At 40.1% G+C, this 27,256-nt stretch overlaps 1 protein-coding gene across 2 annotated transcripts in view; it reads right to left on the reverse strand.

Annotated features, from left to right (window-relative positions):
* The window catches only part of filip1l (filamin A interacting protein 1-like), a 78,931-nt gene that overhangs the window by 44,481 nt on the left and 7,194 nt on the right, over positions 1-27,256 (reverse strand). The window contains exon 1 of one of the 2 annotated variants that reach the window (XM_028010125.1): positions 23,121-23,270. The exons of the other annotated variant lie outside the window; for it this stretch is intronic. The gene's annotated coding sequence lies outside the window, so the exon portion shown is untranslated. Of the gene's footprint in view, positions 1-23,120; positions 23,271-27,256 lie in introns of those variants that run through there. 2 annotated transcript variants of the gene reach the window in all.

Genomic DNA, 27,256 nt, shown 5'->3' on the forward strand with positions numbered 1-27,256 from the left:
TGAGGTAAACACATCCAGCAGAGAGAGCGAAACACAGGTAGGCTGAGACGCGTTCGCTGCATGAAATAATCTCCCTGAAACCATTACATCATCATCATCATCATCACCGACGTCTGTCAGGCAGTACAGAACAAGACTGGCATGCAATAAAGATCAAAACAAAGTCACATCTGCAGTTTACCATCTTTGCTTTTTGTCTGCGTTTTTTCCCCAACGTTTAGTTGTTTGAGGAAAGAAATCAAAAGCAATAATGGGAACAAACCAGGAAAAAAAAAAAAGAGGGTTGCAGCGGCAGTTTTAACTCGGCGGCGCATTGGAGACGCGGACGCCCAGCGTCCAGCCTGAGTGTGTGTGTGTGTGTGTGTGTGTGTGTGTGAGGCCCTCTGACAGTTTATGAGAAAGAAAGATGGCTGGCTGATTGCATTGTGCACACTCTCGGCGAGGCGCCACATGATTCAGGGCTGAGGTAATTGCCTCCCGTCCAAGACAAACTCCGCTTTGGATTACTCAAGAGATCTGGGCTACAGGCAAAACACAGAACTCCTCAGAGGGGCGGGGGGGGGGGGGGGGGGGGGTGTATGTGTGTGTGCTTGTAAGTCTGAGGACGGCGTACAGTTCGTCCTGGGAGTCATCGGAGTCATCCATGACATGTTAGACACTCCATTGATGCAACAAAACAAGCAGATGTTTGCTCTAACACAGAGATACCTTTGGTTGTTTCGAGCGAGAGTGTGCAGATTAAAACCCTGCAACAAATCGGGTGGGGGGGTCACAGATGTGTGATGCAGGCCCGCTGGGATTCCTGCATGTTTCGGTATTGCATATCTGTAAAATCTCCCAGATGGATCAGAAATGCATCGCATAGCTCATAAAAAGGTTCACTTGAGGGGACATGGGGGTCGCTTCAGCTCGGCCCCGCGCTGCTGTGGCGGGATCTTGAATAAATGTCTTTGGAGCTCAGCGCCGTGTTTCTGCTGCGTCACGGTTCTGATTTTTTTTTTTTTGCGATTATTATTATTACTTTTAAGGGAAACTTGGAGGAAATCTGATTGAAGTGGAAAACGCCGTCCAACTCTGGTGATTTGTATCCTCCGGAACAATTTGAAGGCCTCTTGTTTCACTTTGTCAGTATCAACATGCTCGGATCCCTCTCAGAGACTTTCCCTTTGAAGACCTGAGTAAAGTAGATGTCTAAATTACACTCACAGTATTAAATTACCAACATTAACATAACATAAAGTCATTACAGATATTTCCATCCGGAACATTGTTTTCTCTAATGTGAAAGAAGCAGATCAGTTGTTAATTCCGATCAGGCTGAGTTGAGTTGATTGCTCTGTGATTGGATCCAACCAGATTTCTGTTACGTTTTATGAAATTGTATCATCTGTTAGCAATTTCACACCGACAGAGTCTAAATCTAAATAATTACGAAGTGAGAAAGCTCTGACGGGGTTCAAACAGATCCTGTTTACAGATTCCTGCCAGAACTTCCTCTTCACGATGAGACAGAAAACAATACGTGTTTGTGTTTACGTAAAAGAGAGTGAATATTAATCCTGAAATCACGGTTACTTAGCTACCATCTGTACTCAAAGACTTCCTGTTTCATGTGTGAGTGGAGAAGCCTCTTCAAAATCAGAAAGACAAGAAAGCTCAGGAAGCTCATCTTCACCTCCGACAAACAAACACAGTGAAGGTAAAGAAGGTAAGCTGAGGTATTAGTTGAGGCATTTTTGCCTCATCAGCCAACAAGAATGTAAGGAAGAGTCGTAAACCTGGTCCATGAAGTTATTCAGGGAAATAGGTTTTAATGTCAAACAGTCTGAGGAATGGGCAAAAAAAATTAACGAATTATATACAAGCACATAAAGGAATTTTAAAGATGGGATTCTTTACATTTGCTTTATCTTCAATTTCCCTTTGATTACTTGATGTTTTTCTGCTCTCTGTTGAAATTTTTCATTTATTTTTTATTATCTAACCGCAAGACAGAATATTTTTTGTTCCATCATTTTGTTTTTATTGCATATTTCAGGGGTCCTGCACTAATTGTCAAGAAGTGCAGCGTGAGCGGTGAGGCTGACGCAGAGGACCCAGGTTTAGGAAGTGAATCTCGTTGCTTGTACTTGTGACAGTGCATTGACAATAAAGTTGAATTCTATTCTATTCTAAATGGCGATTTTAATATCGATACAGAACAAAATACCAAGTCCAACAATCCCCAAAAAAAAAAAAACAGGCAGCACAGCTGAGTGGAAGGCTAAGGCTCAACGCTGGTAGCGACTGGTACGAGGATGGACAGCAGGGCAGCGCGACAGATAGACAGGTTAGACAAATTCGACAAGGACCCGACAAAGACACAGAAACAAAGGTGACATTAAATACACAGGAGGAACGGGACACACCTGGGAACACTCAAGGGGAAGACAGGACAACACGGAGACTCAGAAGACACAGAAACGTAAAATAAACACACAGAAAAACTCAAATCATGACACTAATCTGTCTCAGTCAGACATATTTTGTGGAACCTGTCATCCAAAAAATTGTCATCATTGTTATTATTATTATTATCATTTTTATCTTCCAGACATGTGAAAAGCCATGTTTTCTGCTATGGCTCCTTCCTCCATGTCTGGCTGTGTGTGAATATTTACAACCCTTGCCTGAAAAGTTACTGCTTTACAGAGAAGCTACCCATTTGTAGCCACAGCTCAGTAATTGTTTTGGACCCAACATTATCCATTGAGCTTTGATTTAACCAGAGATGTAATGACGACACGAGTTATATCATCAATCGCTGCTATATTCAGGGGTCCGTGAAGTCAACCCCAGGTATTTATCCATCTTTTACATTTTTCCAGACTCTGTTTGGTTTTCGGAAATGGAATAAATGCTCCAAGTTCAGGTCCCTCTTTGACGACGTCTAACTATTTTTTTCCCCAAATACTTTTCACCAAATCTCCACGACCGCATTTGGGACGATAAACCCGACACTATGTCGGAGATTCAGTTCCTCCAGGTAAAGACATTTTATTTTGTGACAAACTGTGACCGTCAGTTGCTGACAAGTCCACTGGATTGATTGACAGACGGCGTCATGTCAAAACTCCCAGCCCATTAAAACTCTCTCATCTGAAGGCTTCACATCTCTACCGTTTATGAATAGAAATGTAAGATTTATCAGAGACCGAACCTCCGTCTCTCTCAATGACAATCCCTGAGGAAATCATCACAAATCATATTAAGCGTGTATACCAGATGAAGGCAAGGCAACTTTATTTATGTAGCACCTTTCAGCCAAAGGCAATTCAAAGTGCTTGTACAAAGAAGTTAAAAACAACATACAACAGAATAAAAATAAACAAAATAAACATTACAAAGTCACTCCATTACACAGATATCTTGTTTCTACCTGTAATAATTATTTATCATGGATTCCGTCTGCTTAAGTCCTTACAATAACAGCATGAGTTAGTGTGTGACTTGTATAAAACTGTCCAAAGGTGACTTAACCATGCTTTCTACTCTCACTAATCCCCCTTTCCAACCAATTTGGGAGCACCCTGAATAAACTCTGACGCTGTTTTATCATGAGGGAGGAGTCTGTGCCAAAAGGTGACGTTATGGAGAACAGGTTGTCGGATCTTATGCAACAGAACCTGGCTGCTCAGGTTATGAAAACAGAATTCCGAAAGGAATCTGTCAAAGCAAAGCCATGAGCAAACACAAAGACAGGATTAATAAGAACGGATGATGGGAGTTGCACAATCGGCCGTCAGAGCGAAAGGGTTCAGGACCTGCACCGGCTGCTGACGTTTGAAAAGGACTCGTCTTCAGAACGTCGTTTTGTTGACGCTCTGCTTTTTCTTCTTTTTTACAAACTACTCATTTTAAAGTCGAGCCATAAAAGCAGCATGTTAACTTTAGAAAAAACATCGTGGCTTGTGTTAAAATACACTCTAATGACAGCTTTAAGTGATCATTTTCAGTTTTTCTTTCTGGAGGCACAAACCACATGTCCTGCTGGAAGCGCATACTACTGAGAGCAGACGTTTGTTGCCCAACCGGAAGATTTAGACGAAATCAAGAAAAAGAAGACTGACTATATGCAGGCATGTAGTTAAGGAAAGATTTAGGTACTATGTTAGTTTGTATTTAATTTGTTTAGATTGTTTACTTCACTTTCTTGTATTTGTTTTAACTGCTCCTGATCAATAACTAATTGTAGTAGTAAGAGTTCACCTTTATTCCCACTAAGCACAATGTTGTCTGCGAAACATAGCACCATGGCAGCACCTAGCTGTGACCTCACATGTCTGTGTGTGCATTTGAAACAAGAATGTGGTCACAGTGGTCCACATACATCACACCTCACTGCCGTCTCACTGCTCTGTCTCATTTTCGCCTGCCACTCACGACTTCCTCGCAGAATACTTTCTTCGCTCCAGTTCCTCTCTCGGCTTCCATGCGTCCGATTTCTCCACATCCACTTACACTTAATGCTTTCTGAGCTGCCGTGCTCCGGTCAGAGCTCGCCACTAATTTCTCAGGATCAGTTCAAATGGCTGCTCCATCCTCCATCATCTTTACCTCAATTCAGTGAGTTTTTACCTCGTTTCTTTCTGGCACAACTCAACACATAAGGAATTGATGAAGAATATTACAACTGGTACCAGTGATAATATTAATATTAACATACAGGAGAGAAATTGATGAACGCTACTTGCAAAACTTCCGTAGCTTCACTTTATTTGAGACTGCTTTTTCTTTTCTATATTCTTTTTAACACATTTATCGTCGTAATATTATTATGTTATCATAGTAATTACTAGACTATGATAATTACTGTGTTTCTATTTAAAGCAAAGTCCTGCCTTGATGAAAACATTTGCTTTGCTATCTGTTCACTAGGACCACTTCCTCGCTTCCCTCCTTTCGTAACCTCGTCCTCACATGCAACATCCAGACAGCGTCCAGAGCCAAAAGCGAAAGCTGTTACTGGAAACGTTTGGCGTTTTGGACTCATCTGGCAGAGACCACCAAGGTACCAGGTCAAACAGCTCATTCCTTCAAATGGTTTTTACACAGCAACGGTCTGCCAGCCAGAAATTGACTAGTAAAACCCTCATAAAGTCTGAATATAATGTCCATCGAGTGTTTTTACCACACGTCTGAGCTCTTCAACAAGCACTTAAGGTTGTTGTTTTGGAGACTTTCTGTGACTGCGGGGACTCGCAACCTAAATCTGCACCACTCCGCCCCATCGCTCACAGAGCAGCCTCTCCCAGACGGCACCTGAGACTGAGCCATGTTAGATTTACTGCAGCTACACCAGATCTGAGCCCGCTCACCGCCGTTCCTAAAAGGTGTGCCGCTCGTTCCTCTCCGCATGCACAGATGCAAAGAAAGCATTGGTGCGTGTGCACATCCACATTTGCACAGACGCAACTCAAATTGGAGCAAATTCCTGAGGTCTGACATCATGCTGCTGTTGATATGATTGAGGAGAAGAGAGACGCAGATCAAAGAGAGAGTCGGGGAACGGGAAGAGAGGGGAGGGCAAGACGCATTTTATCCTCAGGAGGATCTTCTGGGATTCTGCAGCTTTGTACACAAAGTGCCGACTAAATCGGCACTTATAATTTCAATAGGTGACTTTGGTGTTTCAGTCTGCAGATGAGTACAAAGTGCTTTTAGGTGGCTGGAATGGATTCTGTAAAGTTTCCCCACCTTACAGAAGTTCCATTGGATCCAGTTGAAGCATTTCCAAAGCCAATCTTTTGGACTTTACAGTCCTCATTAATCAGACTCCAAAGATCCCTGCACTTCAGCTTTTTAGGCTGATAAATGTTTACAGGTTCTACCATTTTCTGTCCAGCTTCCAGTCTTTTTCTATCCACTTGATCTCCAATGCATGCATTCAGTCAGTCTGAAATCCATTAATCAAAAAGTCGCTCCCCAGACATTTCCGGAGGGGAAAAAAAACGCTGCAGCATTTTTATTTTCCTCCACACACATCAATATTCCCAGGCCTGGATAATGTGTTCTCATGAACGCAAGGCAACGCGCTTAGAGAGGAAGAGCAGGAGAAGGATTCATTCATTTTAGTGTCAGTGGTGATTAAACCACAGTTGCAACTGGAGCCATCAGAGGTCATGAAGCCAGAGACGACCAATCACAGCTTTTCCTCCTGGCTCTGTGTTTGGATCCTGTTTGGGGACTCTATAGAAAGGTCGCCCTCCCAACCAATCAGTGTTCTGGGTGCCACACTGCCACTGGATGCTGAAAGCTGTCTACAAAGACTTTCCATGCTCTACACTTCAAGAGATTTGCCATAGCTTGAATGAGAGCAAACCTTCAAGACGTTTTCTCTGTCCTCAATTTGCCTTGCCAAGGTTTCTTTCAAGTTGGTACAACAGGCAGTTCTTCACACTTGTTCTTCAGTGGTTGGTCGCTGTCACTGGTAATTTGGTTTTCTAGAGAGTCTACAACAAACCACAAGGAAGATATGCATCTTCGTCCACAAGAAGATATTGGAATTTTACCTTCAGACTCAACATCGCAGAGGCAAGACTGCCGAAGCTGAAGATCTGAATCACCAGTGGATCTCTACTAGTGAAGCTATCTTCTTTGTTGTCAGCTGCCAAAAGCGGAGATACTTAAATAATGGGAAATGTTTGGGATGGACAGCGGACCTCTCCAGTCTTTTGGAGGACTTCTGTCTATAGTTGTCTAACCTTAAGAAGACATTAAGAAGGTATTAGATTGTCTGCACAGGTAAGACAACAAACCTCCTGCCTGAAATTTAACAAAGGCATAAATGAAAGTTTGAATAATTTTATTGCAAGATTTGCTAGTACTAGATATAAACTGGATCATTTCAATAATTTGGAGCATCATCAATTACCTCATGTCCCTCAGGAACTCAGTTCAAAAGGGCACAAAGAGAATTATCTGAGTTCTTAAGGAAGCCCACGTTGTTAACAACAGCACATAGATTCCAACAGCCACCTTACTAAGCAATGACCGTTAGGGTTAGGGATCTACCCTCCTTTTGGTGTTTGCTTTTTCTTAACAGTCCAATGCCCAGTAAAGTCTTTTCTCTTATTGTCTCCAGTTCAGAAGACAGAGGAATGTAAAATGCCCATAATGCGTAATAGCTGTTCAATCACTGACTTCAGAGACAGTCAACACCTGGGGAATCTCGCACAAATTCTTGAAATTGCTTAGCCTTTTTTAAAACTGCAGCTTTCCCATTTCCTTTTGCACGTTTTCCCACCACTAGCGGCGGTCACCACTAAAGTTAGTTTGCTGTGCTCACCCTAAAGTAGTAATCGTAAACTACAGTTCTGCTAACGCTAAAGCGCCACACCAACATGGTATTTAACTGAAGCTAATGCTAAACTGCTCATTTTAATTCAGAATGCATCTGCTCTTAATAGACGGCAAGAGAATATTAAGAGAGGAAACTGAGTAAAGACCTGAAGGTCGTCACTCTGTGTGGAATCAATCTATTTACTGTGATATTCTATCTTGTTGGTGCAACTCTGCAAAACTTGCATACTGTGTAAATCGTTGCAGTGCAAAATGTTAAGCTGAAACAAATACACATAGTGACAGTGTTGGATGAATACTGTGGGAAAACAATTGGTATTTTCAACATCTCATTCATTGTATAGTGTAGAAAGGATCTGCAGAGCGTCCAGCAGTGACTGTTCAGAGCAGCACCCGGTGCCGGAGAGGGTTGTGCCGTCGAGCCATAAAATCTTTTTTAAAAACCCAGTCAAATGTTGACAAACAGACTTCTGGTTGCCCTAGCAACGGATAGCGATCGGATCCCTGGGCTGGAGGGTGAACAAAGTGCCATAAATCGGCCAAAGATGTTTCCTGCGAGCAATAGTGCAGCAGGGGCCGTAAAGCAACAGGAGAGGCCGGAACTCCTGTCCGGATCCACGTTCACATGTTCCTGCTAATGCGCAGGAAGCTGCATGTCGCAGGACATAACAGCACCTATGAGATGAAGTCACACTGGAGCATTTCTGTTTAGCTCCAGGATTGAGAAATTAAAGAAAAGAAAGAAAAAAAAAAGAAATCTGAATGTGGTGGATATAAATCAGCATGTAAAACATCAAGAGGTCCACCGACTGGAGAGAGGCAGATGATGGGAGATAACGCTGACTGGGACCATCTGTGTAGCTTTCAGCAGATACAGTCTGAGTCATCTGCTTTCAGTTCAGACCTCTCGTCACCTCCAGTGGAGTAATGGAAATAAACAGCAGGAGAGCCTTTTCCTCTCACCAGGGGGCGCCACGTCGCCATTAAAGTAGCACTCTGTAGCTCCAGCAAGGCTACAAGTCACTACACTTTGTTAAATATTCAGCACTTCAACACTGATCAGAGTTTTCATAGAGAACATTTTTTAAAGTGTGTTATTCATCAAACCAAAAGAGTGAAACAAAAGTGTGTCTTTTTATTTTATTTTTTTATCTGAGGGAAAACCTTATTTCTTAATTACTCACTGGATGAAGTTTAGTGAGAGACGTTTCTGCTATCGGCTGGTTCTTGGTGGAGTTACTAGTCAATTTTGGGTCATTGTCGAATTATGGATTCGGGTTCTGTTTCACTCTCTGTGAAACAGGACAGGAACCATGATGGTGAGCTGGAATGACATCCTCTAGCTCAACCACAGCCTCTGCTGTCAGTTTTAGATTTTTTTTTTTTTTGATAGAGCATCTTGGGAAGCTGAAATACCTAGCTAGCTGAAATACCTAGCTGTAATGCTAATCCAGAGCCATCTATTTTCCTTGTCTCTGATTGGCAGTACAGTAAGAACAGAGATAAAGATAACTAGATGTTAGCTTCTGTGATAGCGCTAAGACTCTTTCCACTGTTGATATTAATGCATATTACTGTATATAAATGTATATTTGTTGTTAGAACTACTGAAGTATTTTATTATACATGTTTTCAGATGGATTTGGAGTATTTGTGGTTTTCAGGTTTTCTAAAAAAATATTATTAATCAGTTTGTTCAGGATATATATATTTTTTCTCATCAGACCAGGTTGCTTTGGATAGCTTGCTCCTGTATTAAATGTAGTCATCGTTTTAAAACTGCTTTTTGTGTTTAGCCAATTATCTTTGGTGCATATTCAAATCAGTTTGACCTGAAACATTTAAAAGTGACAAATGGAACCGCAAATCCGTTAGCATGCCGGAGACAATTTCTTTGGTTAAAGTGTTGATTGATGAGAACAAGACTGGACGGAAACCTCTAAACGAATCCAGTGAAATCTGCACTACCGTCTGAAGAGATCCCAGACTTTGATGGACTACAGACCCCAGAAGGTCTGTTATCTCTCTGTACTTTTCAGTTGGCTCAGTTCACATCAGCCCGCACTCTCCGAATCCTCAGAAACTACATCCATGAGGCCTGATGGCACTGAGCACGAAGCAGTCGGCCAGCGGCAGAATACAATGCTTGTGCAGTTCAATTTCCCTTTCCAGAAATCCATAAAACCATCTGACAATATCGAGTAGAATGAAAGATGTTAAAAAGAGACACGTCATGACTCCGTCTGAAGAACAAATGAGAAACAAAATCATTGGCATCTATTGAGATAAAAAGGTACAAAGCCGTTTCCATGGTTTTGTGACTCCACCTAACTAGGAGAACAATGTTTTGTAGCCTTCTGAAAAGCTTTCAATAATCCTCGAGACTTGAGAAAATATTCTTCAGACTGCATTGACCAAAATGGAGCTTTTTGGAGAAAGTAACAAAGGATTTTCTACAACCACCATCGAAAGCTCGGTCCAGCATCGTGGCGTTCAATCCTAAATTATAACTGATGGAGCCATGAGGGACAACGTCCAGCAATCGGTTTGTAATCTTCTGGAGTCTGGACGTTTTCTCACCCCACTAATGCGTTTTCCTTACAAATGTCCCTTTTAAGCTGAAATAGACTTTACAAAAGTATCAGACATGATGCTAAGAGACAGGAGTAATGAGCCAAACACAAACTGCCTTCCTTGCAAAATGTATAGAATGTTGGAAAAAGATTAAAAAACACCTTGTCTTCTGTACATTTTGCTAGATTTGAGTGCATCCTATCGCCCAGGTCTGGGCCAGATGTCACAACAGGCTTACAGCAGCAGTTTGCGCTTAATTTTTTGTTATTATGTACGAAATTGTGTTTTAGTAACATTGTGCTTCATATAAAACTAGACACACATCAGGTGAGTTCTATTCATATTTTGGGATTTTTATGAAGTACTTGAAAATTATATAATAACATGGAGCTCCAGCCCAGAGGCCCACGTCGTCCTTAATCCGGCCCTGGTGAAGGTACAAACCTTATCAAAAAAAGAGTGGATTATGAATGATTTTACTAAGCGGATGAAAAAATACATTTCATAAACGGCTTAAAGTGTCACATAAGGCAAAATTGCTGAATTTATTTGATATTAATAAATCTTGGCACTTTTGTTCAGGCCGACCGAGCCGACCGCCGTGCAACTTTCAAAGTTTCCCTTGATAAAGCAACGTTTTCAAAAGCAGCCAGATCCCTTTCCAGCTCTGAAGTCAGACCCGCCTTCCTCCCTCTCTGGTCTCATGTGCTCAGCATGACAGAGCAGCTCCAACCGGATCCGATGGCAGCGAGGTGCGAATAGCTGAAATGGTTGGTCACTACGCAGTGACACAGGCCACCAGGAAAGAGGACGGCTCAGCAGAGGGACTGACATCGTTAGTCCTTCTGCTCCCGCTCAGTGCGAGACGTACAGTGTAAATTATGCTCATCTGTAAATATTGTGCAAATTTATCTGAAATATCAATAAAACTCAAAATAGATTTAAAGAAATTAATCAAAAGAAGTTTTCAAAGAATTTTATCCATTGCTCCTTTTCCTGAATATTAAGCAAAGTAATTAAGCTGCAGGATGGAGACCCAGAAAGGTTTCCTCCCGTCACAGGTTCTTCGTAAATATCCCCACTGTGATCCGCCGGCAGATGGCAGCACAATTTGATTTGTAGCAGTGGATTTTCCAAGTTCAATTCGCCCTCATTCAGTAATTTATCTACTTTATGCACAGAGTTCTTTAGAAATCACCTTTAATGATCCATAAGATAAAACACGTTTTCTGTCGGAACAAACAAAGAAGTGCTATACATTAGGGATGCTCCGATCAGGTTTTTTGCTGCCGATACCGATCATCCATGAGGCCGATCTCTGCCGATCAGCGATCTTTACCGATTGCCTGGAATGGCTGTTAATTTTTCGGTTTAGGCTTAAATGATACTATCTGGTCCTCTTCTCCTGCCGTGATCCTCGATAGAGCCAAACTCTGTCAAGTGCTTGGTTTTTTTTTTTTTTTTTAAATGTCATCTTAGATTCGTTGTGTTGATGTGTTTTGACCTGCTTCACCCCACCGAGGTCATTTTCTGCCGCACACGCAAACGTCGCCATTCACTCCGAGTCATAGTTCCTCCCGACAGGATGTGTTGTCGCGCGCGTGCACAGTGTGAGGGAAAGAAGAGACAAGCTGCACACACAGTAAAGGTAAAGGTAATAAGTAAAGGTAAAGGTAAATTCACATATATGAATTAAGTGAGACAAATGTGATCGGTTTTGGTGATCGGCAACAGAAGAGTGATCGGCGATCACCGATCATACACTTTTTCATGGAAATCAGAAGATTATGATCGGTGGCCAATCAATCGGCACACCTCTACTATACACTATTGTATATTTGGTGTTTGAATGTCTACCGCTCTTCACTTTCTTCTCCAAATAAAACGTCCCAATCAATAGGAGTTTGAAATAATTTTGACTCAATCTTCTTGTCCATGTTTGTAATTTCTGAAAAGATTCTGCTTCCTTGATATTTTTGTCGTACACAAATTGTGTCTTTACAGCCCTCGTCACCAGAGGACCGTCATCCATAAGTCTATAAGAAACTCGGATGGCTCTGTGGGAAGATGGGGAGCGAGCTCTGCACTGGTGGCAACAGCATCCTGTAACGCTCTCCCCAGGAAACAGATGGTCCTAACACTGGTTGGACACTTTCACTCTACTCGAGTTCCTTGATGATACAGAGGACCGCTCTCCCAGACGTGGAGGAATTCAAGTTGGATGTTAGTTTAAATGTCTGAGACGCAGTTAAATTAACAAGTAGGAACAGGAGGAAAGTTCACATTGGCATGCGTGGATTCATTCATGCAACCCGTCAATCCATCTCGTGTTATGACTGAGGATTACAGAGTCAGACCTTCAGTCAGCTGGTCTGCATGCCGACCCAAGAAGAGAATTCAAAGTATCTAGAGTAAAAAACACAGGTTGTTAAGTAGAGAATTCATTGTCATTTTGTTTTTAGAGCTGATAAGTAATCTGCTGCTTTATTTATGTAGAGATGTCAATGATCTCTGGTCCTTCGCAGTGATTTGTTGGAATGCGGATAGCCATGTTTGGCAGAGCTCCACTCTAAATGTGGCCATGCAGAGGTGAGAAAATGGCTGCAGACATTGTTCCCTAATCAGTAATCTGACTTCAAATGAAAAATTACACTGTAGACTCCCACGCTACAGTAAGCATGGATGTGCATCTCATGTAATAAATTGCAAGTTTTGATGTTTTAATGTAGATGACTTGCTGTTAGGCTCTCTGCGGCTGTGCTCCTTCACTGTTTCCATGTTCTAATGATCATTAGCAGAGGCAGCTCCACAAGGTCTTAAACGAAGCAAAAGACCTCTTTGGTCTGCAGTGGCAATTATATCAAGTCATGAATGAAGCAGAAAAAACCCCAGTAATATTCCTCACTACGTGTTAGCTCCTCTTTGCCTGTGACGCAGACTCTGCTGCAGCGTACAAGCCCCCTGGCTAAAATTAAAGGGTATCCAATACCTGCAATGCAGAACGTCAGGAGGAAGCTGGATCACACTGTACCGTGTTTCGGCCAGATTTGGCCTGTGGTTGGCCAAGATTCCATTTTCTTCCAGTTCTCAACATCTTCCCATCCATGTTCATGTTGTTCACAGGGAGAACAACATTAGAAAGTTTGCTATGCCGTAAAACTCATTTTCATCTGCCCTGGGATTTTATTCTATACAACAAATCAAAATCAAATCAAATTTTATTTGTATAGCACATTTCAGCAGCAAGGCATTTCAAAGTGCTTTACGTCATATCAAACACAGAAACACAATGCAACATAGAATCAACAATCAAAACACAGCATTAAGTCAGGTTCTATCAATAAATGTGTAATTGATTACATTTCAAATACAATCCTAAACAGGTGGGTTTTTAGTTGAGATATAAAAGAAGTCAGTGTTTCAGCTGTTTTACAGTTTTCTGGAAGTTTGTTCCAAATTTGTGGTGTATAGAAGCTGAAAGCTGCTTCTCCTCGTTTGGTTCTGGTTCTGGGGATGCAGAGCAGAACCAGAACCAGAAGACCTGAGAGGTCTGGAAGGTTGATACAACAACAGCAGATCTTTAATGTATTGTGGTGCTGATTTATAAACTAACAACAGTATTTTAAAGTCTATTCTTTGAGCTACAGGGAGCCAGTGGAGGGACTTTAAAACTGGTGTTATGTGCTCTATCTTCCTGGTTTTAGTGAGAACGCCAGCAGCAGCATTCTGGATCAGCTGCAGCTGTTTGATTGATTTGTTGGACAGACCTGTGAAGACGCTGTTGCAATAATCAATACGACTGAAGATGAACGCATGGATGAGTTTCTCTAGATCTGGCTGAGACATTAGTCCTTTAATCCTGGAAATGTTCTTCAGGTGATAGAAGGCCGACTTTGTAACAACAGTATGCACTTTTATTAAATATACTTGCTCAAAATGTCAAGATGTTTTTGTTGAATTCCTCCTTAGATTTTGCCACATTTGAAAGCACAGCTAACTAAAAAGATAGCCACGCTCACCCTAAAATACTAATCATAGCATTAGTTCCCCTAACGCTAAATTGCTACATCAATATAGTATTTTGCGGAAGCTAATACTAAACGCTAAATTCAGCCACGTTGATATTCACTGTGTCACAAGGAGAGCATAAGGAGGCTCTCAAAACAATTCATATATGTGAATTTTTTTTGACACGTTCGATTTGCACCCACATTATATTCTTCTCTACGTCTTACTTATTTGTTTCTTGTGTAATTGTCATTTGTTCAATAAAGTTTCTTTAAAGCAGGGAGAGAGTGGGAGGAGAGGAAACGGAACTGCTGAGTAGCTCGACTTCAAAACGCGAGCATGTATACAGACATTTTCTACTCGAAAAAATCTCAACAGTAGATCACTAAAACTTCAACGGATGTTGTTCAAAAGTTTATAAAACACCTGATTAAATAGCATTTTCAAATTTTCCCTAAAAAAGGTAATTCATGCAAAGCTAAGCGTGATTGACATTTTCAAAGTTAGCAAAAAGTGCTAAATGAAAACTGAGTTCCGCTCATTCAGCTCAGTCATTCGGTGTAAAATGATTAAAAAGACACTGGATTAGCCTTTTACATTAGCACCTAATAAAAAACTGTTCAGCCATACGGACTTGCAATGATTCACTTATATCACCTTAATGGGATGAAATTAGCTTTAGAAGTTATGTTTCATTAAATGCAAAACTATTTTTATACCAAAGCAAAGCAAGAAAAATCATTAAAGGTTCACTTTTGACATCCATGTCCTCCTTGTTATTCAGTTCACAAGCAAATTCACAAATTCCTATGTTAAAGGAGCATGCTAAATTACAGTACAGATCTGCGTCCTTGATTTCATGAGACTTAAAAAAAAATTAGCAGTTGAATTATGCAGTTACTGTTACATAACTCAACTGTTTTTGAATTACGCAATGATTTTGAGATCAAGGTTGGTGAGAGACTCCAACATTAAGGCACATTCAGATTAATCTTTTCCAATTTGTGTCTCAACTTTCCTGCTTGTCAGTACAAACAGACCTTGACCAACAATAAGCTCTACAGGGGACCCCCAGTACCCAGCAGGATGAACTCTTATCACTACCTACCTTAAGAGTTCAAACACCAAATATGGCTTAATATGCATCGGAGGAACCAGTCCTGGCACAACAGTGGAAGCTAACATCTACCGTCTTCTTCATCTGCTAATCAGCAGCAGGGGAAATGATTGGCCCTCCTAGATGAGCTGCTTTGCAAACACCAGCAATGCGAGTAGCATTGCGACGACATATTTCTGTTTCCAAAGCTGCATTTTCTGCCAAACATTTTACATTTGCTTTATGAACAAATTGGTGAATGGGTGACGCTCTACAGACAATCCCTGGATAGGTTAATCTGAGAATATTGACCACAAATAGGCTGTTGGTCCACTGTAAATAATACGGGACATCAGTGCTCTGGTAGCATAAGACCAAAAATATACACTTTGTTGGATTTGTTTAGCATTTTGTAAAATGATTATTATTCAGCTGCTGTGCTGAAGTCTGCTAGGACTGTTAGGTTTCTTCACCATTAAAGTATCAGTGCTTTTCTGTTTTAAGGCAACAGCAGTTCTTTTAACATCTGAGAGTAACTCAGAAGCAGAGTGAAAAGAAGACTTTTTATACATTGCAAAATTCAGCTCATCCTTTACAGTTTAGACCCATAAAGAAGCAGTGTGATGCTGGCCCTCTGCTGTGGTTATGAGTCTTCCTGGCAGATGAAGCATTGTGCCCTTCCTCACCCTGTCGGATGCATTTTCCTCTCAGCCTGACATGCAACATACACACTGACCCTGCAGGCCAAGCGCAATCCCTCTCTTTACAAGTCACGCCGAATGAAGAGATTTTCTAAATCCTTCTAGGCTGGCGTTGGTAAATTATCTATCGTAGTTCCGGGGTGACAGTGACATTTCTCAGCGCTGTCCTTTTCGGTACTGTCCTTGTCTGCTCTCCACATGCTTCACTTCTCCTAAATAAGAGGTGCGAGGGAAAATGTCAGCGGGTCATCAGAAAATAGCCTGATAATTGACCCTGTCAAGCCATGCAGACTCCCAGAGCCACGCTAAGCCCTCTCATCTCAGCTGGGTCAACGCCTATAGCAACGGCAAACACAAAGACAGACAACAATTGGACGGTTACGCTCCAAGCAGATAGCTTTATCGTTTCTTCCTGGTGCGTATTTAGAATCCTGCCACCATCTGTCTACTTTATACAATCATGCTACGAATTTCACAACCAGGTCCCAGTCTGGGTGGGAAAACTTCACAGAAATAGCAGCATCGGCTCTGGCATGGCAGAGAGCTCTTTCAAGGCTTTGTTTATGCAGTGCATTTTCAGAAAATAAGCTAGGAAGAATAATAAAAAAATGACTTGAATAGAACCAGTCTGGAAACAAATATCTCAAGAAGTAAATACGTATGCCCCATCTAAAGACATTCAGTAAAAGATCAGTGATCTGCAACAACAGTTTCACATACGCTGGTTAGGGTAATAAATGGAGTCATCATATAAAAACTACATTTTTCGTATCTGCTCAGATTATGTTTAATGTTAATGTTAAAAAAAAAACATAATATACGTACATCATGCAAGTATAAAAACAAAAGACGCCTGTAGGGTGAAACTGTACAAACTAGAATTATCATTTGGATTTTATCTAAGTTTACATAAATCTGCAAAAATAGCAATTTAGTTAAATCTGCGCTAAATTCTCCCATTAAAGAAATGGTTTGTAACAGAGGACCATGAAGTCTCAGTCTGTATGAGAGGGACACAACTGACCAGGTCCTAACAATGGAAAAATAGTAATTGGAAAATGACTATATTCTGTGACATGATTTAATGAATTTAATTGGGACTTTACAGGGTGGACTAACACAAAGTAATGGTTAACTGTAAAGTAAAAGGACCGTTTTTCAGTTTTTACATCTGCAACCAATGAGCTACTGTATCTGGATCATATACACTAACAGACATATTTAACTGTACTTGGATAATTACTGGATACAGTCAAAAAATCTTTCACAATTAATCAAATCCTGCTTTTCTTAAAACAAAACATAAATATTAAGATTCACAAAGACATGATTAATATTGAGTTTTTGGCGAACTGGAAAGTTTTTCATCCGTTGTGGCAGGTTTCAAATCTGACCAGTTGCGGTTCGATGAGTAAATTTACACCATCTTGTGGCCATGTTGGATACTGCACCCCATGTTAACAGTAGAAAAAAGTTCCAAAGTGTGTATTTTCAATCATTTCTTTTGTCGTCAAAATGTGTCTTGGCAACAACAGTTGTAAAGTCGGAAAATCATTTTTCATATTTAGCTTCTGACCGACGTTCTGAGGCAGAAGCAGAGCTCAGTGTGTGGGCTGCATTCATAAAAATGTACTAAACTATTTCCATTTACATAAAATAGCAAATTCAACAATTGACTCTAGGCATTGAAATGGCCTCCAGTGACATCAAACCTTATTTTGACAGCAAATGAGACCGAAATGCCTCCATCACTGTTTGCCATCAACAGAGATGATGAGAGAAGTTTTTCATGATCACGTCCGATGTTCACCTCTGATGCTGAACACACTGACACGCTGATTCAGGAGAACTTTCTATGAAAAGGTAAAGAGTTGATGGAATCAGCTGGTTTAGTGGAACACAGATGGGCAGATTGAGACAGCCATCATAAAATCTACCATGGACTCTACTGGATGTAAAACACTGAAAGTGGCCGAATGTGAATCAAATGAATCAAACAATGAATCAAAACGTGGCAGTAAACCCTATAAGTACTGTCAGAATCAGGAAATAGAAAGTGCTGTGGAGTGACTTTAAGCAAAACCCTTCAAAGACTGATTCAGGACCGGCTGATGGCTACAAGAAGGCAAATACCAAGAAAGGTATAGAATTTGGAGTATTTTTTCTAGGATAAGCAAAGGGTTTTACATTTTTTTGCACAGTTACATCCCTACTCTTCACATTAGTAACCTTGATGTGGGTTTTGGGGAGCCTGGTAAAAACCAGCCTCTTATTACACGCTTTGCTTCGTCCTCAGGATCTGAACCCTCGGCATGGACTCTGTTGAAGTCTTAAGTGATTGGATCTGATTTTACCCAATCGCTACCATTTGGCTGTGACATTACCGCTGTAAACAACCATTCCCCGCTGCGAAGAGAGGAAACCCCAACCGGAACAACGTCTTTGTCAACAATAAAATATCTTAATCGTTCTTCTTGCTCTGACTATAATTGCTCAGTATTTGGAAGTGTGGCCAACATGGACTGAACAGCTTCGTTCACTTCCTCTGCTGCCATTGCTGAACAACCGCAGGCAGACTACACTTATAGAAGAGCGCAGAAAATCTTTGTATTCGCTGATTGGCTTGGTTGAAATTGAACTCAATTGGAGGAATCCCAGAGGGAGCAGTGGAGGGAGATGAGAATCGACTGGAATAGCGTAAGGCAGACTAGCGGGAATATTTTTGTCTGTCGCAGCTGGAGTTTCTACTGATTACTTATCAGCCATCTTAAAACGATACCATCGTCTTAACACTGGAAAAGTTAGACGAGTCACACGCCATCCAAATCGGTCTGCCTTTGACGTTTTCCTGTCCTCACCTTCCCTCATAGGAGCGGCTTCCACGAAAGCATACTGCACCTGATCTTTAGCGGCCGCCTGCTGGCGAAGCTGATATTCGCTTGACAGCAGAAGGCCGAGCTGTGAGAAATAGAGTCCGTCTAAAGTCGAAACAACACCGCTGTTTCTCTCTGTATATATAGAAACGTTTTCCCTGAGCGGTTTGCAGTTCTGTGAGGGAAACAGGATCTCTGGACCTGAAAGCCCAACTCTGTTTCCCCTCATGCTTGACCCGACTGACGGGGTTCCTCCCAGTTCTAAAGAGACAACAAAGAGAAGTTTGTCTGCTGCTCCTGACACGGAGGACAGAGTTCATCTTCACTCCATGACTGAATCAAGCAGCAGTAAAGCCTTCTGAGTCGGGTCGTCTAATCCGTCCACCACCTGGTGGAGCTCAGGGTGTCAGGAGGTTCGTGTTAATGACCCCCGACCCACTGGCCTCAATCTGTCAGTATCCTGACAGCACACAAGGTAGGGAAGGTTCACCGTGGAAACGCCTGATCTTCATTTATAATGTGTTATAAACTAAAATATGATTTATGAAAGCCTTTTCATCTGTTTTTGCAAGAATGATGAATTTGTCTTATTGACAAGGCAGCGATTGGAGGAAGTGGAACTCATCCCTTGTCTAATTAACTGGAATTAATTCAGTTTACTTGAATTAAAGATGAAAAAGCTCCATTAGCATGTGTAAATATAAATATTAAAGGAAATTCTCTGTAAATATTCAAAAGTTTAGTTGATCTTTTACCAGTTTTTTTTCTTTTTCTTTCTTCTATTTGGACTTGGAATCTGAAGTCATTTCTCAATGATGAACAGCAAAATAATCCGCTTGTGTGTAAAAAATAAATGGTTTTCATACAAATTTGGAAGGAGTTATTGATGATCCTGCAGCTACTATCACACTGCTAATCTGAAGGGAAAATATCCTGTTTTTAAATTTTAACCAACTGACCAACCATCCATCCATCATCCATCCATTCATTTCCAAAAATCAATTTGTTTACATGAATATCATTCTGAGATATGTTTAAGACAAAACATGATTTATGATTAAACTGAATGAAACCTGGGAGTACTGATGGACTCTGACCTGAACCTCCAGAGCCACATAAATACAGTTACAAAGTCGGCCTTCTATCACCTGAAGAACATTTCCAGGATTAAAGGACTAATGTCTCAGCCAGATCTAGAGAAACTCATCCATGCGTTCATCTTCAGTCGTATTGATTATTGCAACAGCGTCTTCACAGGTCTGTCCAACAAATCAATCAAACAGCTGCAGCTGATCCAGAATGCTGCTGCTGGCGTTCTCACTAAAACCAGGAAGATAGAGCACATAACACCAGTTTTAAAGTCCCTCCACTGGCTCCCTGTAGCCCAAAGAATAGACTTTAAAATACTGTTGTTAGTTTATAAATCAGCACCACAATACATTAAAGATCTGCTGTTGTTGTATCAACCTTCCAGACCTCTCAGGTCTTCTGGTTCTGGTTCTGCTCTGCATCCCCAGAACCAGAACCAAACGAGGAGAAGCAGCTTTCAGCTTCTATACACCACAAATTTGGAACAAACTTCCAGAAAACTGTAAAACAGCTGAAACACTGACTTCTTTTATATCTCAACTAAAAACCCACCTGTTTAGAATTGTATTTGAAATGTAATCAATTACACATTTAATGATGGAACCTGACTTAATGTCGTGTTTTGATTGTTGATTCTATGTTGAAATTGCACAAAAATCCCTGAGGGACGAAGGAGTCCCAGAGCGAAATTCCGTGAAAGATGTGTACGGAGCCTAGTGCCGGAAGAAAAACGGCGCATGACTGAGAGTCACTGCGTGTAACACAAACCCTGTAAATTCTAGACACTAACAGGTACCATAGAATTGCACAAAAATCGTGAGGGACGGCGGAGTCCCCGCTCGAAATTCCGTGAAAGAGGTGAACGGAGCCTTGTGCCAGAAGCCCATTAAAATGCTGTCTACATCGTTTTAAACTGTGTGATTGTGAGCGTGAGTGGGAATTAAAATAGCAACAGGTATTTTGTTCCATATAACACAGTAGGAGTGCAACAGCTAAACCTTCTATGGATGCAAACTCGACCAAAAACCCACCTGTTTAGGATTGTATTTGAAACGTAATCAATTACAAATTTATTGATGGAACCTGACTTAATGTCGTGTTTTGATTGTTGATTCTATGTTGCTTTGTGTTTCTATGTTTGATACGATGTAAAGCACTTTGAAATGCCTTGCTGCTGAAATGTGCTATACAAATAAAGTTTGATTGATTTTGATCGATTGAACGACTGCAGTGGAATCTGGCTTTTATTCCTGCTGACTCGGGGAATTGCTGTTTGCTTTCCATCCCAGATTGAATCTTCTAGAGAGTCACATAAATGCTGGTACTTGTGAAATTGTGTAAATCAGGCTCAGAGTAGGGAGAAAAGTGCAAATACGATCCAAACAAAAGTTAAACCTGAGCTAGGTAAAGCTTTGACGATGAATCCAGTAACAAACTGTTCTTATCTGTCTAACCAAAGACACAAGCAGCTCATGGTACGACATAAACACTCAAGCAAAGATTCCCCACAGCATGACACTGCCACCACCATTAGAATTTTGTGCACAGGCTACCATCACTTTTGTGAAAGGGCATTGGGACTCCTCATGGTTTCTTTCAGTTATGGTTTCCTTCTCTCTGGTTTTAAAGTTACAAATGATTAATTTTTTTTGTGTGTTTTGCACGGCTCCATAAAATTAGACCCCATTTCCTTATTCTGTTCTATTGAAAATCCATGACATATTCGCTAAGCTTTAACGTATTCCAACATCCGGCTGTTTGCTGGTCAATCTGCTAAACAGACACCTCTGAGTCGTGTTAGCGTAGCAGCGGGAGGCTCCCTTCAGCTATCAGACAGATTAACTTGTCACTTCCTGCCACCAACTCAAACCCTCACCAAATCCTATTCGACTTAAACAGTGAATTTGATTTTTGAAAAATTTAAACTCCGTCTTTAATGCTGTTATGCAAGAGCTAAAACAATACAATCAAATATTTTACAGAAAAACTCTGGTGAAAATGTGTGAATCAAGAAAACCAGAAGACCTCCTCGTTAAGACGAGACGCAAAACTTGTTAAAACAAGAAAGCTTTCTCACTTTAACAAGATGAGTTTTATATCTCACCTTTGTCATAAAGCTTCCCATTTAAATGACATGTAAAAATAGGCTCCACTGACCGATTACGGTCGTGTTAAAGTCAGAAAGGAGTTTGTTATAATTCGTCTCACCCTGTTTCTTCAAGAAAACATCTGAAAATCCCAAGAGGTGTTTCTGTTTCACTGTGAAGATCTTTCTCATCTAAGAGTATATAGTTTGGATTTAAAACATTAATCCAAAATGTATCAGAAAAAAAGTTATATTTTAACAAAAATAAAAAGAAAATAAACAACAACGTTCTCATTTTAACGAGTTTTGTAGTTATTTAAAAAAAAAAAAAGATACTGCTCCTTATTTATTTCCATGCTCTAAGTTAAGATACATGTGGTGTTTGAACTATTAAAATATATAGCTAGAAATGTTTTTGAGTGAATTTCAAGGAACTGCAGATTTCATACGTTAAACATTCCCACAGCATGATATAGCCATAATGTTTTACAGTGTTGGTGATGTATTCTGGGTAACGTAGTGCACTCTAAGTTGCAGTCTTTATATTAAAACCTTTTAGATGAAACTGAGGGCTAATCCACATGGACTCTGAGTGAGCATGTGCTAATCACTTTTGGGTTCTTAATGCAAAGCAGAAATTCATAATCAAGCTCTGACTTGATTCTACTGATGCTGTTTTTGTGACAAATTACAAATCTAGCGCTCCTTCTGTTTTTTTTCTTTTTGTTTTTTTTTTTTTTATTTAAAACACAGTTTCTGGGGAAAAGAGAGTTTTGTTCAGAAATAATGTGATCTGTGCTGAAAAATACTCCCTTGGCCTGACATTTGACCTCTGTCCAGCGGCCTTAGAGTGTTTCCAAACTGAGCTGTGAGTGCTGAACGGTAACCTGACCTCCCTCTGCCGGCGCCCTCGCTGCTCCCAGTTACTGTCTGCTGCCGTTTGGAAACTCCCCGACTGCAGCCAGCAGCCTCCCATCATCATGTTCTCCTTTACTCGCTCATTTCCGCTCTCCAGCAGAGAGGCAGCAAAGTGGAAATCAAAATTTTCAATATTCTCTCAAACCAATCAGAGTCAATTCAATCCCATTAGGTTAAATCGAGAGGCGACCACCTCCTCCTCCTCACGAGTCTAATCTGAATCTGTCCAATTAGCAAGAACGGCACAGAGAAGCTGCCACGCCGGCGTTGCATCCCGCTCACAATCCGTCAACTTCAAGAACCTGCAGAATCACAGACCGATTCCCTGCTGAGTAAAAAGCTGCAGCTCACTTCCCGTGCTCGTCGTCACGCGGCCACGCGTCCGTCTCGACCGGTGCAGCAAAAACACGCCCAGCCGGCTCCTCCAGCCTTACCTCTCACCGCCAAGCCGCGGCGCCTCTGCAGTGCTTCCCTGCAGCCTGCAGCTCACACCTCCTCAGCGCCTTGTCCTCCGTTATCCTCTTCTGCCAGTCCAGGTTGACGGGATGCTGCGTGTGTGCTGCTGCTGCTGCTGCCGTCTGGCTATGTGTTTGTGGGAGAGGAGAGGAGAGGAGGGAGAGGCAACCAGAGGGGGGGGGGGTTGGCTGTCTTGCAGATATCTGCCTTGTTGCGGTTAAATTTAAACCACCCTCCCCTTTGGCACCTTCAGACGCGGCTGCCCTTCCCCTCCCAAGCACTTGCCATATGGCCACCAAATAAAGGTACAAGCGTCATTTTATCAAGAAAAAGGCCGTGGTCCAGTCAAAGCCTGCTGACATCTGAGTCGTAACAAAATTACAGCCGTTGTTGAGCCACAGATTGTATTTTTATCATGTTCCTCCAGAGAAAGCAAACAGGTTCTGACTTTCTGTGACCTTCAAACGACTCTTTAGTTTGACCCGCTTAGTCAGGTGTGTGTTTACGTCACTGCAGCCTCTTCTATACCTGAACATGGAAGGAAGCGCTAAGGTTTGTCTGTCACATCGGGACTTACATATGATCTTCTGGAACAAAGGGATTTTTTTTTTCGCCAGAGGTCTTGAAAGAAATTACCGTTTGTCATCGAGAAACGGAAGAAGAGATGTGACTCAGCGATTCTGTGGAGTAAAAAAGAAATACCAGAAGCTCCCCTTTTTGGAGTTTGGAATTAAATATCGTGATTGATTCAAGGATGAAAGTGCTCGAAACGAACAGTGATGGCGATGCAGCAATGAAGAACCGGAGCGGCATATTAAATATTAAAGTTCTTTCAGTATTCACATATTCATGTCTGATCTTTTATATATCTTTGAAAAAAAAAGTGGACAAATTTTAACCTTGTTTTACTCATTGCAGATGACAAATTTGTATACGTCGTATACAAATTTCTTCCTCCTAGAGTCTAGAAGGAAGACGTTAGCACACTTTCTACTTTCTTCACCTTCTTTCTATTCTGGCTTCCTGTAATTTAAAGGATCCAAAAAGTTGACTTTTTTTGCTCTTAAGCCGCTAAATATTCTAGCTCCTTCTGCGCTCCAGCTGAAATGCATATTAGATCTGCACACACACTGGGACATTTTAAACCTCCAGCTCATTGTGACCAAAAGTCTTTCCTTAAACAGTCATTAGCTTGTTTGTTATTGTCATAATGTGCTGTTTGTGTGTTATTTATGCATAATTTCAATGCTTTTTTATTTATTTTAACTGCATTTTAGCTTGTAAAAGAAATTGTCGGAAATGTGCTGTGCAAATGAACTTGACTTTGACCTTCAACAGTTTAAAAGGGGCAAATGTCCTTCAACTAACCAAGGAGAATCTAAACCAGGTGAACTTTCTACTGGATGTGAAAACAAAAATGGAACACAGTCAGTGGCAGCAGCAACTTCTCAAATGGATCCGTCTGAAAGACACCCGTCTAAACACAGAGAGGCTGCAGCAGGTCTACTTTGTGAAAGTCTAAAAAATTATGTTTCAGCATGTTTTACAAAAAATTTTAAAAAGGATAAAAGAAAAAAACACTGATAAACTGCTACTTTTTTAAGTTCCTCATACAGCTAGCTGTGCTTTAGCAAAGCAGCTAAAGCAGGAACGGCATAGTTTCTGCCAACAGCACAGTTTGACCAATGTGTTGATGAGTCATTTAAAAATAGAAATGGTGGGGGGGAAAAAAGAGAGAGAGAGAAATATTCTGGTAAATTTCCAGCTGGTGTGCAGATCGAAGCTGTCCAGATGTGACAGGATGTGAACTTAATAATCACTTTCAGCTCAGCTCAGCTGTTCTGTATTAGGTTAACGTCATGCTGATTCTAATGCAGTTTAGTCAATCTTTTATGAACTAAACATTGTTATGGCTAATATCATTTATACAGTCATGTAAAAAAAGATGGGACACCTGATGAAAACCTACAACGTTCATATTTATTTATTTATTTATTTATTTATTTCGAACAGACTTTAAAACAATCAAAAAGAAAATAAAATAAAATGGAATGAAACAACTTAAGAAATAAAATATGAAACAAATTATTATGCCCATGTGACATGCAAAATTTTTCTGTTCGAAAAGGAGCAGGTAGAAAATACATCTTATAATGTCCTGCCCCTTTCCTACTTGTCAATGTATTTACAATGAACTGTCATAACATCAAAAAGAACATTTTTTCCATTTTTCCATCATGTATAACTATACAAAATTATTTTAAGTACTATTTATATCATCAATTACATTATAGCCTATTGGATATTAAACATCTTATACAGCATATTTTGAAATGAGCTCTGCTTTAATCAGCTTTTTAAATTGGTTTACATTTGTAATTTGTTTTAACTCATCATTCAATCCATTCCAGACATTTACTCCACACACAGATAAACAAAAACTCTTCCTTGTTGTTCTAATATGTTGTTTTTTAAAATATCCTTCACCTCTTAGATAATACCCACCCTCTCTGTCAGCAAACATTTCCTGTATACTGTGTGGAAGTTTTTGATGTCTGACCTTAAACATGAATTGTGTCGTTTTAAATGTTACCAGGTCCCAGAATTTCAGTATATTTGATTTAATAAATAACTGGTTTGTGTGTTCCCAGTATCCCACTTTATGTAATATTCGGATGGATTGTTTTTGTAAGAGGTATAATTGCTGTAAATTTGTTTTGTATGTATTCCCCCAGACTTCCACACAATATGTCAGGTGTGGTGCAATGAGTGTATTATATAGAATAAACAAAGATTTATAGTCTAGTACGAAGTTAATTCTTCTTATAACAGCAACACTCTTGGCTATTTTAGATTTTACTTGTCCGATGTGTGGTTTCCAGCTGAATTTATTATCTAATGTGACACCCAAGAATTTTATTTCATGTACTTCTTCTAAATTAACACTGTCAATTGATATTTTAATTGGATTATTTTCCTGTTTTTTATTGTTTCCGAATATCATAAATTTGGTTTTATCTAAATTTACAAATAATTTATTGTTTTTGAGCCAATGCTGTAATTTTTCTATTTCTGTGTTGATCACTTTAGAGAGTTGTTGAATGTTTTCTCCGGTACAGAAGATACTTGTATCATCTGCAAATATAATATATTTTATAAGATTTGATATTTTAACTATGTCATTTATATACAAAATGAACAATTTGGGTCCCAAAACTGATCCCTGCGGAACTCCACAGGTTATGTTGAGTACATCTGATTTCTGACCATCTAATTCTACAAATTGTTTCCTATCTCCAATGTAGCTCCTAATCCAGTTTAATGGCACCCCTCTAATGCCATACCTTTCCAGTTTTTTTAATAACATGTCATGATTAATGGTATCAAAAGCTTTTTTGAGATCCAGAAATACACCAATTGCACATTTCTTTTTATCCATATTGTCTATAATTTCTTCTGTTAATGCCATCAGTGCCATCGAAGTTGATCTTTTTTCTCTAAAACCATACCGACAATCAGTCAGAATGTTTTGCTTTTCAATGAAATTATCCAACCTTTTACTAAAAACTTTTTCTAGTATTTTTGAAAATTGACAGAGAAGTGACACTGGTCTATAGTTGCTAATTATATTCTTATCTCCAGATTTAAATAGAGGAATAACCTTCGCTATTTTCATTGCATTTGGAAATGTTCCAGAAATGAATGACAGGTTGCAAATGTAAGTTAGAGGATCTGCCACATCATCAATTATCTGTTTTATAAGTGACATGTTAATGTCCTTCCAGTCCATTGATTTTTTATTGTTACATTGATTAACTATTTCCTTAATTTCAATTTTGTCTACTGGTTTCAGGTACATAGCTGATGTATTTTGCTTAATACATATTTCCGATGAATCCCCATCCAGTGGGTTTGATTTATTTATTTGTTCTGCTAACGTAGACCCTACATTTACAAAATATTCATTAAATCCATTTACTATCCCAACTTTTTCATTCAGGGTTTTATCATTATAAATAATATATTTAGGGTGAGTAGTATTAGAAGAATTTTTTCTTATCAAGCTATGTAAAGTTTTCCAAATTCCTTTAATGTTTAGTTTATTATTTTCTAA

The sequence above is a fragment of the Xiphophorus couchianus genome, chromosome 24 (assembly GCF_001444195.1).
Source record: "Xiphophorus couchianus chromosome 24, X_couchianus-1.0, whole genome shotgun sequence".
NCBI lineage: Eukaryota > Metazoa > Chordata > Actinopteri > Cyprinodontiformes > Poeciliidae > Xiphophorus > Xiphophorus couchianus.